This window comes from Triticum urartu, chromosome 5 (assembly GCF_003073215.2).
Source record: "Triticum urartu cultivar G1812 chromosome 5, Tu2.1, whole genome shotgun sequence".
Classification (NCBI taxonomy): domain Eukaryota; kingdom Viridiplantae; phylum Streptophyta; class Magnoliopsida; order Poales; family Poaceae; genus Triticum; species Triticum urartu.
In genome coordinates this window covers 652,050,375-652,066,623 of record NC_053026.1, presented here as the reverse complement: position 1 = coordinate 652,066,623, position 16,249 = coordinate 652,050,375, and positions in this window count along the sequence as shown.

The window sequence follows — 16,249 nt, the reverse complement described above, 5'->3', positions numbered from 1 at the left end:
GTTGCAGGTCCTCCCGTGCCTCAGGTGTATCTTTTGTCTTCTCATACACGCCCAAGAAGCCTAACAGGTTCACGCAAAGGTTCTTCGTCACGTGCATCACGTCGATTGAAGATCGTACCTCTAGCTCTTTCCAGTAGGGTAGTTTCCAAAATATAGATTTCTTCTTCCACATGGGTGTGCGTCCCTCAGTGTCATTCGGAACAGCTAGTTCACCGGGACCCTTTCCAAATATTATGTGTAAATGAGAGACCATAGCAAGTACGTGATCACCGGTACGCAAGGCGGGCTTCTTCCGGTGATCTGCCTCGCCTTTGAAATGCTTGCCTTTCTTTCGACATTGATGGTTGGTCGGGAGAAATCAACGATGGCCCAGGTACACATTCTTCCTACATCTGTCCAGGTATATACTTTCGGTGTCAGCTAAACAGCGCGTGCATGCGTGGTATCCCTTGTTTGTCTGTCCTGAAAGGTTACTGAGAGCGGGCCAATCATTGATGGTCACGAACAGCAACGCATTTAGGTCAAATTCTTCCCCATGTGCTCATCCCATGCATGTACACCTGTTCCATTCCACAGCTTTAAGAGTTCTTAAACTAATGGCCTTAGGTACACATCAATGTCGTTTCCGGGTTGCTTAGGGCCTTGGATGAGAATTGGCATCATAATGAACTTCCGCTTCATGCACATCCAAGGAGGAAGGTTATACATACATAGAGTCACGGGCCAGGTGCTGTGATTGCTGCTTTGCTCCCCGAAATGATTAATGCCATCCGCGCTTAAAGAAAACCATACATTCCTTGGGTCACTTGCAAACTCAGCCCAGAACTTTCTCTCGATTTTTCTCCACTGCGACCCGTCAGCGGGTGCTCTCAACTTCCCGTCTTTCTTACGGTCCTCACTGTGCCATCACATCAACTTGGCATGCTCTTTGTTTCTGAACAGTCGTTTCAACCGTGGTATTATAGGAGCATACCACAACACCTTCGCAGGAACCCTCTTCCTGCGGGGCTTGCCCTCAACATCACCAGGGTCATCTCGTCTGATCTTATACCGCAATGCACCGCATACCGGGCATGCGTTCAAATCCTTGTACGCACCGCGGTAGAGGATGTAGTCATTAGGGCATGCATGTATCTTCTCCACCTCCAATCCTAGAGGGCATACAACCTTCTTTGTTGCATATGTACTGTCGGGCAATTCGTTATCCTTTGGAAGCTTCTTCTTCAATATTTTCAGTAGCTTCTCAAATCCTTTGTCAGGCATAGCATTCTCTGCCTTCCACTGCAGCAATTCCAGTACGGTACCGAGCTTTGTGTTGCCATCTTCGCAATTGGGGTACAACCATTTTTTGTGATCCTCTAACATGTGATCGAACTTCAGCCTCTCCTTTTCACTTTCGCACTTTTCCCTTTCATCAACAATGACCTGGCGGAGATCATCATCGGGCACATCGTATGGTTCCTCTGGATCTTCAGCTTCCTCTTGATCTTCAGCTTCCCCCGTTGCAGCGGCATCATATTCAGGGGCACATGGTTGTCATCGTCCTCCTCTTCTTCGCTGTCTTCCATCATAACCCCTATTTCTCCGCGCTTTGTCCAAACATTATAGTGTGGCATGAAACCCTTATAAAGCAGGTGGGTGTGAAGGATTTTCTCGTCAGAGTAAGACCTCGTATCCCCAAAATTAGGGCATGGACAACACATAAAACCATTCTGCTTGTTTGCCTCAGGCACTTCGAGAAAATTATGCAGGCCCTTAATGTACTCAGAGGTGTGTCTGTCACCGTACATCCATTGCCGGTTCATCTGCATGCATTATATATAATTATGTGTGTCAAAAGTAAGAAAATTAGACAAGTATGTATCTAAAGTAAGATTTTTTTTTTCTTTCAGAAAGAAGATAAGAACAAGAGGCTCACCACGGTGGTGCCGGCGACGAGATCAGCGCGGGTGATCGACAGCGGTGAAGACGAGGACGGGGCATGACGGGCCGCTAAACCTAGATAAATCTCGAAACAAATGGAGCTCGGAGGTCGAGCTTCGAGAGGAGAAAGCTTAACTAATGTGGCTCGGGCATTTCATCGAACACCTCATGTGCATAGGAGCTGAGCTAGAGCACCCAATGCCCTCCCCCTCGCCGGCCAGCAAAAAACAGAGCACTGTGGAGTGCTATGCTCACCTGCGATTGGCTATATATGGGCAACTCATTGGTCCCGGTTCGTGGCTGGAACCGGGACTAAAGGCCATCCTTCTATCCCGGTTCCTGCCATGAACCGGGACCAATGGTTGTGGGCCAGGAGCGAGGCCCATTGGTCGCGGTTCGTGCCAAGAACCGGGACAAATGGGCCCAGACGAACCGGGACCAATGCCCATGAGGCCCCGGCCGGCCCCCTGGGCTCACGAACCGGGACACATGCCTCCATTGGTCCCGGTTCGTGGCAGAACCGGGACTAATGGGCTGGCCAGGCCCGAACAAAAGCCCCTTTTTCTACTAGTGTGATAAGCGAAACGTTCTTGTGGGTACACGGGAATTTCATATAGTCACTTTCTTCATGTTGGTTTGATTTGTGTTCCCTACTTTGATAATTTCATACGTGGGTGGACCGGTGCTTAGGTGTTGTTCTTACTTAAACAAACCTCGTACTTATGATTAACCCCCTCGCAAGCATCCCCAACTACGAGAAAAGTATTAGGATAAAATCTAACCATAGAATTAAACATTTGGATCCAAATCAGTCCCTTACGAAGTAGCGCATAGACTAGGGTTTAAGCTTCTGTCACTCTCGCAACCCATCATCTAATAACTACTCCATAATGCATTCCCTTAGGCCCTAATTAGGTGAAGTGTCATGTAGTCGACATTCACATGACACCACTAAGGGAATCACAACATGCATATCATCAAAATATTGAACACATATCAAGTTCACATGATTACTTGCAACAAGATTTTTCCCGTGACCTCAAGAACAAAAGTAACTACTCACACACGATAATCATGCTCAAGATCAGAGGGGTATTAAATAGCATAATGGATCTAAACATATAATCTTCCACAAAATAAACCATATAGTAATCAACTACAAGATTTAATCAACACTACTAGTCACCCACAAGCACCAATCTATGGTTCCGGTACAAATATTGAACACGAGAGATGAACTAGGGTTTGAGAAGAGATGGTGATGTTGAAGATGTTGGTGGAGATTGCCCTCCCCAAGATGGAAGAGTAGTTGGTGATGATGATGACAATGATTTCTCCCTCCGGGTGGGAAGTTCCCCTGGGGGAATCGCTCCGTCGGAGGGCAAAAGTGGTCCTGCCCAAGTTCTGCTTTGAGACGGCTGCGCTTCATCCTGAAAGCCCTCTCCTAATTTTGTAGGTCAAAATGACATATATACCAGAAGAGGGGCAACAGAGGTGGGCCGAGGAGGGCACAACCCACCAGGGCGTGCCAGGGGACCCTGGTGCGCCCAGGTGGGTCCCCTCTGGTAGTTGTTTGCTCGAATAATTCTTATATATTCCATAAAAAATCTTCGTTATGTTTCATCTCATTTGGAATTGTGTAGAATAGGTGGCCTGACATAGCTTTTTCAGGTCGAGAATTTTAGTTGTCGGTATTCCCCTTCTTTGTGTGAAACTTGCATATTTTGACAGAAAAGGCATTAGAATTACTCTAAAAAGAATTATCATGCATAAAAACATTATAAATAACAGTAGGTAAACATGATGCAAAATGGACGTATCAACTCCCCCAAGCTCAGACCTCGCTTGTCCTCAAGCGAAAACTGATATCGAAAAAACTGTCCACATGTTCAGAGAGAGAGAGAGAGAGAGGTGTCGATAAAAACAAAATACGGACATATAAGCATCATGTATATTATTAAAACAACAAAAAACTTTACTATAGAACATTTATCAGAAAACTTTTATCATAAACTTATCATGAACAAGTAATAATTCATCACAACATCGAAGTATAAAGCATAAACTCTATTGAAAATCAACAATCTATGTTCTCAGTCAACTTTGCAACTACAATTCATCATCTTTTAAGGAAGGGTCACGTATCGGAGCCTTTTGGCAAGTCCACATACTCAACCATCAAATAGTATTCTATAATTGCTAGCACTCACCGCATACACATGAGCAAAAAGTTTCAACCGGACACATAGAAAGATAGGGACTTATAGTTTCGCCTTCCAACGTATTCACCTCAAGGGTGATGTCAACAATAATAACTCATGTCCACCCATGTCCAACTAGATATATGTGCCTAGATCTTTCCTCGCCACATGGTGCTTCCCAAAAGAGAAAATAAAAAGGAATAGAGAGATATTTTGACTCTTGCATAAAAGTAAATACGCAAAAGTTAAGGATAGGCCCTTCGCAGAAGGAATCAGAGGTTGGCATGCGCTTTTTGGTTGTACGCTCAATCACTTAGTGCAAAAGAACATCACGTTATATTGCCCCTTCTAATAGCAACCTTTATTACGCAGTATGTCGCCTTTATTATTTTGCCATCACAAGTTCGTACAATGCTCAATTTTCTCCTACACTAAATGATCTAACACATTTAGAAGCAATTTTTATTGCCTTATTGCACCGATGACAACTTATTTGAAGGATCTTACTCAATCCATAGGTAGGTATGGTGGACTCTCAAAACAAGATTTGGTTTAAGGGTTTTGGATGCACAAGTAGTATCTCTACTTTGTGCGGAATTTTTGGCTAGCAAAGATGGGGGGCAAGCACCACATGTTAAAGGATCTATGACAATATAACTTCCATGTGAATATGAACAAACCGAAATCATTATGTTGTCTTCCTTGTCGAACGTCAACAATTTTGGCATATAATATTTTGATGGGGGCTCGCAATCATAAAAGATATCCAATATAGTGTATTTGCATGTGAATCTTCTCTTGACTTATTAATTCTTTCATGAATTGCATCATTGACCAATCCTATGTTTGTAAATCTCCAATATTATCTACTTATACTCTTCCTTATGTGATGTCATTACATACCATAAGATTCGCATATGATATTTTTCATTTATTTCCTTTCTTTTTTTATTGAACATGAAAATAAAGAAAGCAAAACTCAAACTAAACTTGATAATATATCTAGCACCCGATTACAAGGATATAACACCAAGTAAGCACTCGGAAAGAAAGGATAGAACTAAACTTTTCTTAAACTAAAGCAAAAGATAACTAAGGATCGAACTAAGATAAGTAAAGGCAGAAGATAGTGGAGGTGATACGATACCGGGGCGCCTCCCCCAAACTTGGAACAAGCCAAGGGGAGTGCCCATACCCGATACTTAAGTCACCTTTGGTGATGAAGAAGCTGGTGGTGGAGAAGTAGTCGCGATCTTATTTTTAGGTTTCCGTGGTAGGGCTCACCATCATAAGAGGAGTGAGTCTCACGAGTCCTGCAACTAGCAGCCAAACTCATACCTTTAACCCTTGCCTCATATTCAAAGACTTGGTTTTGAAGATTGTAGATCTGGCTTTGGAGAAAGTTGATTTTCTTGTTGAATGTGAAGACGGTGTCCATCATGGACTTGCCATCCACCTTGAGATCACGGGTGTAGTCCGCGATCCCGAGGTGATTGGTATTGAGTCCACGTTCCACCATCCCCTTGCACTTGAAGACCTCCTGCTCCATAGATTTGAGCCTGGCCTCGACGGTTCCCGTCCCTTTGGGGCCCTACACATCACGGATGTGGAGCACCCCCTCACGCATATCGATAGCTCGAGGGTGCTGCATCGCCTCCCACAAATATGGGTTGATGACGTTCTCGAAGAACTTGTCCTTGGAGGAGCTTGAAGCGGCCATGGTGAATTAGATCGATCAGAAAATAGCGAGAAAAGAAAACAGAAGATTTCTCCGCAATTCATGGTAAATAGGTTTGGGGGTATATAAAGATTTTCTTATCTTGGGAAACAATCAAACAGGAGAAAAACGGAGTCCAGAAGGTACCCGAGGTGGGCACAACCCACCTGGGCGCGCTTGGCTTGCCAGGCGCGCCATGGTGTCTTGTGCCCACCAGGGGTGCCTTCCTGGTTGTTTCTTATTTCCCTAATTTTTAATATATTCCAAAACTGATAGAAATTTTTTTGCGGATTTTTCGGAGTCTGTTACTTACCGTATCACATACCTCCTCTTTTTTCATGATTCTGGAGTGTTCTAGAAGGTTTCTTTTATGTGTTCTTCCAGTGTCATAGTTTGGATAATATTTCTTTCAACATTAACTAGCAAAAGGGCCCGTGCGTTGCAACGGGAGAAAAAAAATATAATCTTCAACGGTCATGACCACATTTTGTTGCATCAGCAAGATACACTATCACTCTCAATTTCCTGAAATCATGCCATTTTTTTAAACTCGTGCACATATTGGAAATCGTAAACATTTCTCAAATTTGTGGACACTTTTACAAATTTCCAAACATTTTCTAAAATCAAGAACATTATTTGATTCATCAACACTTGTATAATATTTTAAAACATTTTTTAAAGTGTCAACAATTTTTTAAACAATTTCCTTGAATCGGTGAACATTTCTAGAATCGACGAACATTATTTTAGAAATTGGTGGAAATTTTTTTGAAATCCATGAACATTTTCCGAAATGCATAATAATTTTTGAATCAACGAATATTTAATGAATGAATAAACTATTTTGTAAGTCATGAACAGTTTTTGAATTTTAAGGATATTTTTCCATTCATAAAGATTTTTTGAATTAGCGAAATTCTGTTCAATTTCATTACAATTTTTTAATACATGAACCTTTTATAAAAATCATGAACATTGCGGATTTCCTGAACATTGGTTTTCAAAATTTGGAACATTTTTTGAATAACCATACATTGTTTTACAAAATCATGAACATTTTTTGACTCAACAAACATTTTTTGATTTATTAAACTTTTTATTTCAAAATTATCATTTTAAAAAAATTTCGGACCTTTTTTGAATTCCCTAATTATTTATGATGTATATTGAGAATATAGTAACTTCTGCCAAGAAAATAACTCTAGAAAATCATGCACTTGCACTCACCTTCGCACAGTATTTTTTCTGTTCCTGCTATACATCGCCTTGTATGTGTTCAGATTGTGTTTTTTTATATGAAGGCAATTAGGTGTTGATTCCATTGATTAAGGAGAGTGTTCAGTACATTGAAATCCACTACAAGGAAAGGTGAAAATACAAAGATAATAAAGAACTCTGGTTCAAGAAAATTATTTATAGAGTATAGTTTTGCTTGCTCGAAGCTTGCTGCAATTGGAAGAAATCCACATATAGCTTGTTCTCTGCGAAACTTTGCAAGGCATCGACGCTATCCGTTCAACAATTATCTCCCCCCCCCCCAAAAAAAGTAGTATTCTCATGTGGTCCTACCATGAATTTAGAAATCTGTAGAGAGCCGCATGATTGTTTATTACTCCAAAAGAATTAAATGTGCCATGGTAATTTAAATTTTTAAACATGCTTTTGCATACGCAATGACGATATGCTCCATTATATCCATTGAAGTAGTGACAAACTGGTTTCTGTAGCCTGTTCAAAAAAAGGGCAATGAATTCTTAGCTCAAGTGTAGGATGAGAAAAATGAGACTGGCATCCACTGATGTGATAGTAGGCAAGATGAATATGTGTTGCTTCTGTTGGAACCAAACCCTTAGCCATGGAATGCATCATCAGTTTACTTACACTATGAGGAAAAATATTAAAAGCTTTTGGCATAAAAACCTGCAATATATTTCTCACTTCTACTGGAAAAACATGTCTAGATGAGCGATATGTCTATGCAAAATTCAGGTAGCAACAGCGATAGCAAAATTTAGCTACCACAAAGTTCAGCTAGCACCAGCAATGGCAAAATTCAGCTAGGAGTGAAGCCCCACATCATCGCTATGTCATTCTCCTTATCACAGCCCGACCGAGGCCGTGGCAATGGAGAGAGAAAAATCGCATGGGCCTATCCCAATAAGTATGACTGAAAACCACCACAGGTCCCGATCCCATTTTTTCACAGGACGCGCTTCAAGCACAATTTCCTCAGCTACCTATATAAAACTACCATCAAGGCTGCCAGACAACACATAAGCTCCTTTTTTTTGGAACATCACACATGTCTTGTTAAGAGGAAATGGGCAATAGCACCACCAAGTAAATCAATCTCGAAAAAGAAATAAAGTTTCCATACGTATTTACTGAACTGTGTTACACAAATGTACGTCAGGTCCCTTCCCTATAGTTTCATACTGGAGAACAGTGATGTCCTACAATCATCAAAATGGTGAGGTTAATTTACAAAAACTAACATTTTTTGTTATGATGAAACCTTCTAACTGCATCCAAAAGTTGAGATTAAAGCAAATATATGATCCTCGTTCATACAGTGAACTTTTGACAAGAGGTGCCACAATTGGAGTTTGTGTCAGCCAGACACGATACTTTGTGTGGTACAACCTTTGCTATATCTGGAAAATGTAGAATAAGAAAAATCTGAGTACCTGTTTTACTTTCGTTTTCCTGATACAACTGCTGAATCCCAGGACACCAGCACACATATTGTCTTCACATTCATTCTCTTTCAATGTTAATAGTTGTCCCAAAATTTGTATTCTGAGTTCGTATCAATCCTGTAGATACACCATTTTTCTAAACGAATAAGATTTGCATCACATGTGTAAAAAAAATAATGATTTAAATACTACATGATATGCCCAACATCAAAGAGTTCTTTTTCCACATAGCAGACTATGATATCCTATAATTTACAAAAAAGCTCACATATCTAGTTCAAAGGAGTAGCTCTTCAAAATTGAGCAGTGGCCTAAAAACTGAAATATTTGGTATGCTTTTAGAGCTGGGAGGTGCTAACTTCCCTCTGTTATCTAATTTCTGGGCACATTGGCATACTGGCATGATAAAGACATGGTAACTTTGCTATAATTAAATACATGAACCCGTGTGATTTTACGGGAAAATGCAAGGAATGCCCACCAAGTGCATCGCTGTAAGCATGGGAGTTCCTTGCCTCTCCAGCGACTACCATCTGATTCTCCAATCCGTCAGACTTCAACACCTACATGTGAAGGCTTAAGTTTTCAAAATCAAATGGAAGGTCAAATTCAAGCAATTATTAAGCAATGCTATAACTCAAATCACACTAAAACTGGAGGATCTCCTATCGAGAGGAAGCTTGCATTCAGAAGACGTGCCATCATACACAGCAATTACAAATATACCAGCTCTCTTCCACACAAAACTGCATTTGACATGGTCGAATTGGCTGAACATTTCGTAAATGAAGAACCTGACTGCTCACAGTTGTACGTTTTTGTAGAGCCATCATCACTGGTAACATTTAGATCTTGCACAAGATCATTGATCTTTTGCTTGACAAGGCAAGAGATTCATTTGGCTGCAGTTCCATCAAAAAGCAACAATCTCAAATACCCATCAGCTCCAATCTTGCTCAGGTTTTTTTAATGACACCATTCAAGTGACTTGCGGTCAAAGTCTAAGTCAACTGATGTTTGTCTTGCATCAGTGCTAAGCCACTCAGTACCGCCGACAAGGGGTAAAAGAGATAATGAACAACACATGCCCTCATACTCTAAAGCTAAATAGTAATCTCTTCAATATTGAACACTGCTAAATACTGACCAAAGTTCCAAAGAGTAACCATTTTAATATGCCAGCTCCTTATTTGTGTGTCAAGTGTAGTATTAGAGCATCATTTCTAAGTTCCAACTAATGGGAGTCCTGAGATCCTCGGCGATAGATATACAGTTTGCCCAAGGTGTTTACAAAACTGACATAAAGAGGATTGTGCAAAGGTATGCTTATTGCTTAGTAGTGCTCAGACCTGAGGAGGGCCATGCCTTGGAAATCATTCTGCAGGTGGAGAGAGACGCGTTTGGCGAGGTACGTGCCTATCAATGTCCCCTTTTGGTGACTGACCTGAAAAACACAACATCGTTGTTATTTCATCGAACACATTGAGAGCACTAAGACTTTCAATGATCCAAGGTACGGTAGAAGCTAGCGACGTCACCTGCACTAAAAGCTAGTGCACGTGGAACTTGTAACACAACTCTATGTTCAGTTAAGGTTGCTGCTCCTTTCCTATGCTATTTAATTTATTTCTGAGATATAAGCATATGACTCACTAAGTATGAAGTCTGAACTGTTGCCACCTCTTGGGCAGGAACCACAACACGACATAGAGCAAAATAATTCCCCTGTGTTTTTCAGATCGTAGGCTTCAAGAGTAGCTTCAGAACCAAATTCCTTTTCAATGAAACGCTCCAGCAAGAGAAATTCACTTGTTCAGAAACAAAAGAATGAGCAAAAGTTAAAACACAGACACGCACACCTGTAGGCGCTTCATCCGTGTAAGGGAGAGCTCATAATTCTTTGCTCCAAGGAAGGGAAGCAGTGGTGGCCGTGGCCAAGGCAGCGGATATCAGGATGTGGTCGTGATGCCCCTGGCGGAACTGCTGTCAACCTCGGGTGACGTAGATTGGTCCTTGATATAGATGAATGAGATGTTGGCGGAGGTCCTGGCTAGCGTCGAGCGAGAGGCCGGAGGTGCGGCCTCCATGGCCGCTGCCCATGGCGTGCAGAAGGTTGAGGTCGGTCATGGCGGCGGTCAGCCATCAATCCGGCAGCTTGGCAGAAGGTAACCATGAGGTCACGGAAGGCGCTGGTGGGCAGTGTAGGCAGGGCGGCACAAAATAGGAGCTTCAAGAGGAGGCGCGTCGCTCGCCCCATGGACGACCGGCGGCGGACCCAAGCTGAGCGGAAGGAGAGGGCCATGGATCGGGGCGACCTTGGGTGGTCGCTGCTGACCAGAGAGCGGAGAGATAAGGAGGGGAACAGAGTGGAAAGAGGAGGAAGGCGGGTTGAGGGGGAGCACCGGCGTGGCCCTCATCGGCGGCGGCCGGTCTCGGGCGGGAGGCGCGGAGTCGGGTGGTTGGGACGGGGTGTCTCTCGCGTGTGGCGGCGTAGAGGGGAAGTTGAGGGAGGAATACCCTAGTGAGTAGTTTTTTACTTGGTGGATGGACTGCGGGTTTAATTTCTAAAAACCACAGGGACCTTTGTGTAAAAACGCCACGATGGTGAACCCGGAGACTCAATCCGTGCTGTATTATTAGGGAGAGATGGGCGTACCCAATATATAATGTTTTATTCTTTGCCCATTGACAACCTTAGGCTTAGTACCTTCGGCATTATTTATTTTGATAGCTCCAGATCGATAAACCTCCTCGATAACATAAGGTCCTTCCCATTTGGAGAGAAGTTTTCCTGCGAAGAATCTGAAATGAGAGTTGTACAAAAGAACATATTCTCCAACTTAGAACTCACGCTTTTGGATTCTTTTATCTTGCCATCTTTTAACTTTTTCTTTAAATAACTTGGCATTTTCATAAGCTTGGGTTCTCCATTCATCTAGTGAGCTAATATCAAGAAACCACTTTTCACCGGCAAGTTTGCAATCATAGTTGAGTTCTTTAATTTCCCAAAATGCTTTATGTTCTAACTCAAAAGGCAAATGACAATCTTTTCCATAAACTATTTTGTACGGAGACATACCCATGGATTTGTGTATGTTGTTCTGTAAGCCCAAAGTGCATCATGTAATTTCTTAGACCAATTCTTTCGGGACCTATTGGCAGTTTTTTGTAAAATTAATTTTATTTCTCTATTGCTAAGTGCAACTTGACCACTAGATGGATCATGATAGGGGGATGCAATTCTATGGTTGACATCATACTTAGCAAGCATTTTAAGGAAAGCACCATGAATAAAATGTGAACCACCATCCGTCATTAAATATCTAGGGACTCCAAACCATGGGAAAATAACTTCCTTAAGCATTTTAATTGTGACAGCCTGATTTTGCCCTCTCTTATTTGCCTTATTTTCATTTGGATTTACTTTGAAAGTTGGGGTTTCTGAATCTTTTCATATGGACTTAAACACTTTGGTACCCTTGGCTTTCACCCAAGTGCATCATTCCCCTCTCTAATCATCATTCCCCTTCTAATCCATCTCAAAATAATCTTGGGAATATTTTTCTTAAATGAAAAATATTCATTTTCTTCTCTAAAACCCTAGCTAGTTCAATGAGCTCCAAAGCAACCCTAATTTTTATGGCCCACAAAAATTTGAGAAAATTCCCAAATATTCTTTGAACCCTAGGGCACCTTCCTGAGCAAAAATATTTCATCACTTTTTGGAATATTTTTGCTAGAGAAAATATTTTCTGTTCTGGACAGAAATGGTGGTTTCTACAGCAACTACCATTTTACTTGCTCCCCTGTGCCTGAATTTTCTTGTGCATCATCACCTTAGTAGATGATGGCTAGCCTCCAAAGCACAGCCCCCAACTTCGAGCCATTTAACCTCAGTAACACCTCAAAGTTACTGATCAGAAGCTTACCTGGCGTGTGAAATTTTCTCTACTGCACTTGGAGCCAAACCAAGGCGTGGTAACATTCAAAAGTACCACGAACAACATGCCAGACATGAAGTTTGGGCTTAGGTCGGCATGAGGTCATAGTTCACGCGGTGATCGCGTTCGTCCAGGCGTGCTGGCATGCAGCCGACGCGCTCTGCGACGCACCCGAGCCTCTATTGCTGGCGTGCTCGCTTCCCTGCCTGCCTAAGCGTGCCAAACCTCGCCACCATCATCATCTCAACGCCATGTACTCCTCCCTGGGGCTCGCTGACGCCGGAGCTCGCCGCAGCGAGCACGGGCACGATCCGGCCAACCCAACAGTGCGGTGCGCACTGTGCTCGTCGCCATCTCCTCGTTCCTGTGCTCGTCCCCGCTCGCCCACAGTTCCCACATGAGATGCGTTGCCTTCTCCCCCTCTCACCGACACCGCTCGTCACCGGGCGACGTGGACAAGTGTCCACCGGCGGAGCCCGAAACCCCCTCTCCGCTCGCCTATAAATGGAGCCGCCCCCAGCCTCCTCGAGCACCATCCACCACTCCCACACACCCCACAAACGCGTAGGAAGTCGTAGCCCGGCTGGGCAGGCCACGGGCCGCCGCCCTCGAGCTCGAGCTCGCTGGCAATCCCCTCTGGTCGCCATAGTAGCTCCAGCCCCTCCCAGGCCAGGGCGATCCTTCCAGGGCCTCTGCCTCTCTCCGGAGCCCTTAGAGCTTCCTCTGCTCGTCGTCTTCTTCATCTCCAGCGACCCCCGCCCTCTGCCTCCGTTTGCGAGGAAGATTCGGATGCCGTCCGACCGCCCCTAGCTACACTACGGGTATGGGCAGCCGCGCCTCAACCCCCTCTCTCGATCCCTCCCTCTGGTTTTGGCCAAGGAGCCCTCGTCGCCGGCGAGAGCTCCGGCGAAGCCGCGACCTTCCTCTGTTTCCTTTTCCCCTCCTTCTCACCTGACTAGCGGGGCCTTCTAGTCAGCCACTCTATACGCGCGCGAAGCGGTACGAGTGGTGGCGCCCTGAGGCTTTACGCTTTCGACGTCACCCCCTAGTCTGTTTATTTAAATTCAAATTTCATTCAATTCCAGAGAGCTTCAAACAGCCATAACTTTTCAACCATAAGTCCAAATGAATTGATTCTTTTTGCATTATCTTCTTTGCAAGGATATCTAGCAGCTCACCAAAAATGAGATTTTTCTCAGCTGTCTAGAATTTCTGGTGATTTTCAGAAGAGTTCTTGATATTTTCTTCCTGTGTTTGAAATTATTTTCAGAGGGTGAGGCTTGTCTTGAGGAACACCAGAAGGCTTGTGAACCTCATCTGCACTAAGGCAAGCCACAACAACATTTTCATGGTGCCATTTCAATATTGATGAATTTCTTACTTGAATTGAAAGATTAATCCATGCATTTTAAATAAATATTATGTTATTTATATGTTGTTAAAGTGTGTGCTGGTATTATGCTTGATTTACAGAACCTTGAAACTAGTTTAGTTGGTAAAGAGGCTAAGATCTAATTATGGTAATGATAAAATTAGTTGTTATGTGTATGAATAATTTCTTAAAGTTATTTTCTTGCATAAATAAATAGTTAAATTTGCTAGAATATATCCTGTTTAGTATTGGTGTAGCCATTTTACTTAATTTCCAGAATGTTTGAACCTAACTTGATTGGTAAAGAAATTAGGATTTGCTTGAGGTGAGAATGGTAGAATCTTTGCTATGCATATGAGGAATTAATCGAAGTTATTTTCTTGCATGAGAAAATAATGTTACTTGCTGAAAAATATATTGTTAAAGTGAGACCAGGAAAGTAAGATAAGTTGTTGATGCTTATGCTTAGTGTGAATATGGTTGACAACAGCCATTTTCGTATTATATGATGCATGTGTAGTATTGCATTTCATGGCATGCTATGACACCGGTCATTTTCATTTTAAGTTGAACCTGAATATAACCCAACTTGAATATATCGTTGACTGGGTCATGGTGCCGCTGAATTGAGATTTTCCCAGTGCAACCACATTTGCCTTTGTGGGAAGGCCTTGATTCGGTCCATTGACATGTCTCTGGTCGGTGCCTCCAACTAGGGAAGGTTACGGGCATGCTTACCCTGGCCCGATAAGTAGGCATAACCTTGTGTGCCCGTTGTTGAGATTTTGGTACCGGGTCCCCGAGTGGGATTGTTTTGGCCACGACGGTGGTCGGTGTGTCTTTGGTAGACACGGGGCCACCCAGGACTAGCCAATTGGGGATTCGGTCAGAGTGGCCGGGAGAGTGTCATGGCAATGGAAGGGTTTTGTCGGAATGCCATTGTTCCACCCGAATGGGAGTGCGAGGCCATGGGTTCCGTGGTGTGGGTACAGTGTGCTACCTCTGCAGAGTGTGTAATCTATCGATAGCCGAGTCCACGGTCACGGACAACTCGTAGTAGGTACCACCATGAGTCAATGTTTAATAAACATGCACACTAAATTATGATCATTGCACTTATGATGATGGCGAAAAGGCCATCGAGCTGTTTGAGACCCAATATGGGTCGTGGTGGTGATCGCCAAAAGGATCACGAGTTACTTTGGTTAAGACCACGATGGTGGTGTGGTGGTGATCGCCGAAAGGATCATGAGTTACTCTGGTTAAGACCATGATGGTGGTGTGGTGGTGATCGCCGTAAGGATCACAAGTTACTCTGGTTAAGACCACGATGGTGGTTTGTTTTGTGATCTGAGAACTATCATGGTTGGTAAGTTGGTCCCGAGGGACGTTTATCCCAAGAGCATGAGCACAACATGTTGGAACATTATTGCATTATTAATTGGTTAAATATCATGATATTGTTTGTCATTATGATTATGCCTGTTGTGAGCTTGCAAGTACATTCAATGTACTGACCTGGCGTGTCATGCCAGATTTCAGGAAAGTCGCGTTGGAAAGGAGCGCTGCTCGACTCTAGATCGTGTCCACATCGGTGTCCCTGTGCTATGGAGTTACCGCTACGACGTCGTTCCGCTGCCGCATAGTTGATATGATCGAGGCCCCATTATGTTCACTAAATAATGTACATATTGTTCAGCCGCACTGTGTGTGCTGCTCGGCCTCGACATCTGTTGTAATATAAACTCCCACCCGCTAGCATCAATAAAGCAGTTGTTTTCTGTACCAAGATGTTGTGTGTTGCCAGAAGACATGGTCTCTGGGCTGGCAATGCAGGGTAAACCAGTCGCTCTGAGCCGGGGTGCCACATTAATAGAGGTGTTGTGATCAGCACTACTAGTTGGAATAGCGTCTAGCCACTTAGTAACATAATCAACGGCAACCAAAATATGTCTATATCCATTAGAGGAAGGAAAAGGTCCCATGTAATCAAAACCCCAAACATCAAATGGTCCAACAGCAAGCGAATAATTCATAGACATTTCCTGACGCTTACCAACATTACCAATTCTTTGACATTCATCAGAAGATAAAACAAACTTATGGGCATCCTTCAAGAGAGTAGGCCAATAAAAACCAGATTGCAATATATTGTGAGCAGTTCTATCTCCCGCATGATGCCCTCCATAAGCTTCAGAGTGACATTTCCGTAGGATTTGTCCCTGTTCATGCTTAGGTACACAACTTCTAATAATACCATCTACTCCTTCTTTATAAAGATGTGGGTCATCACAAAAGTAATGTCTTAAATCATGGAAGAATTTTTTTCTTTTGCTGGTAAGTGAAGCTAGGTGGTATATATTTAGCAACAATATAGTTAGCATAGTCAACGT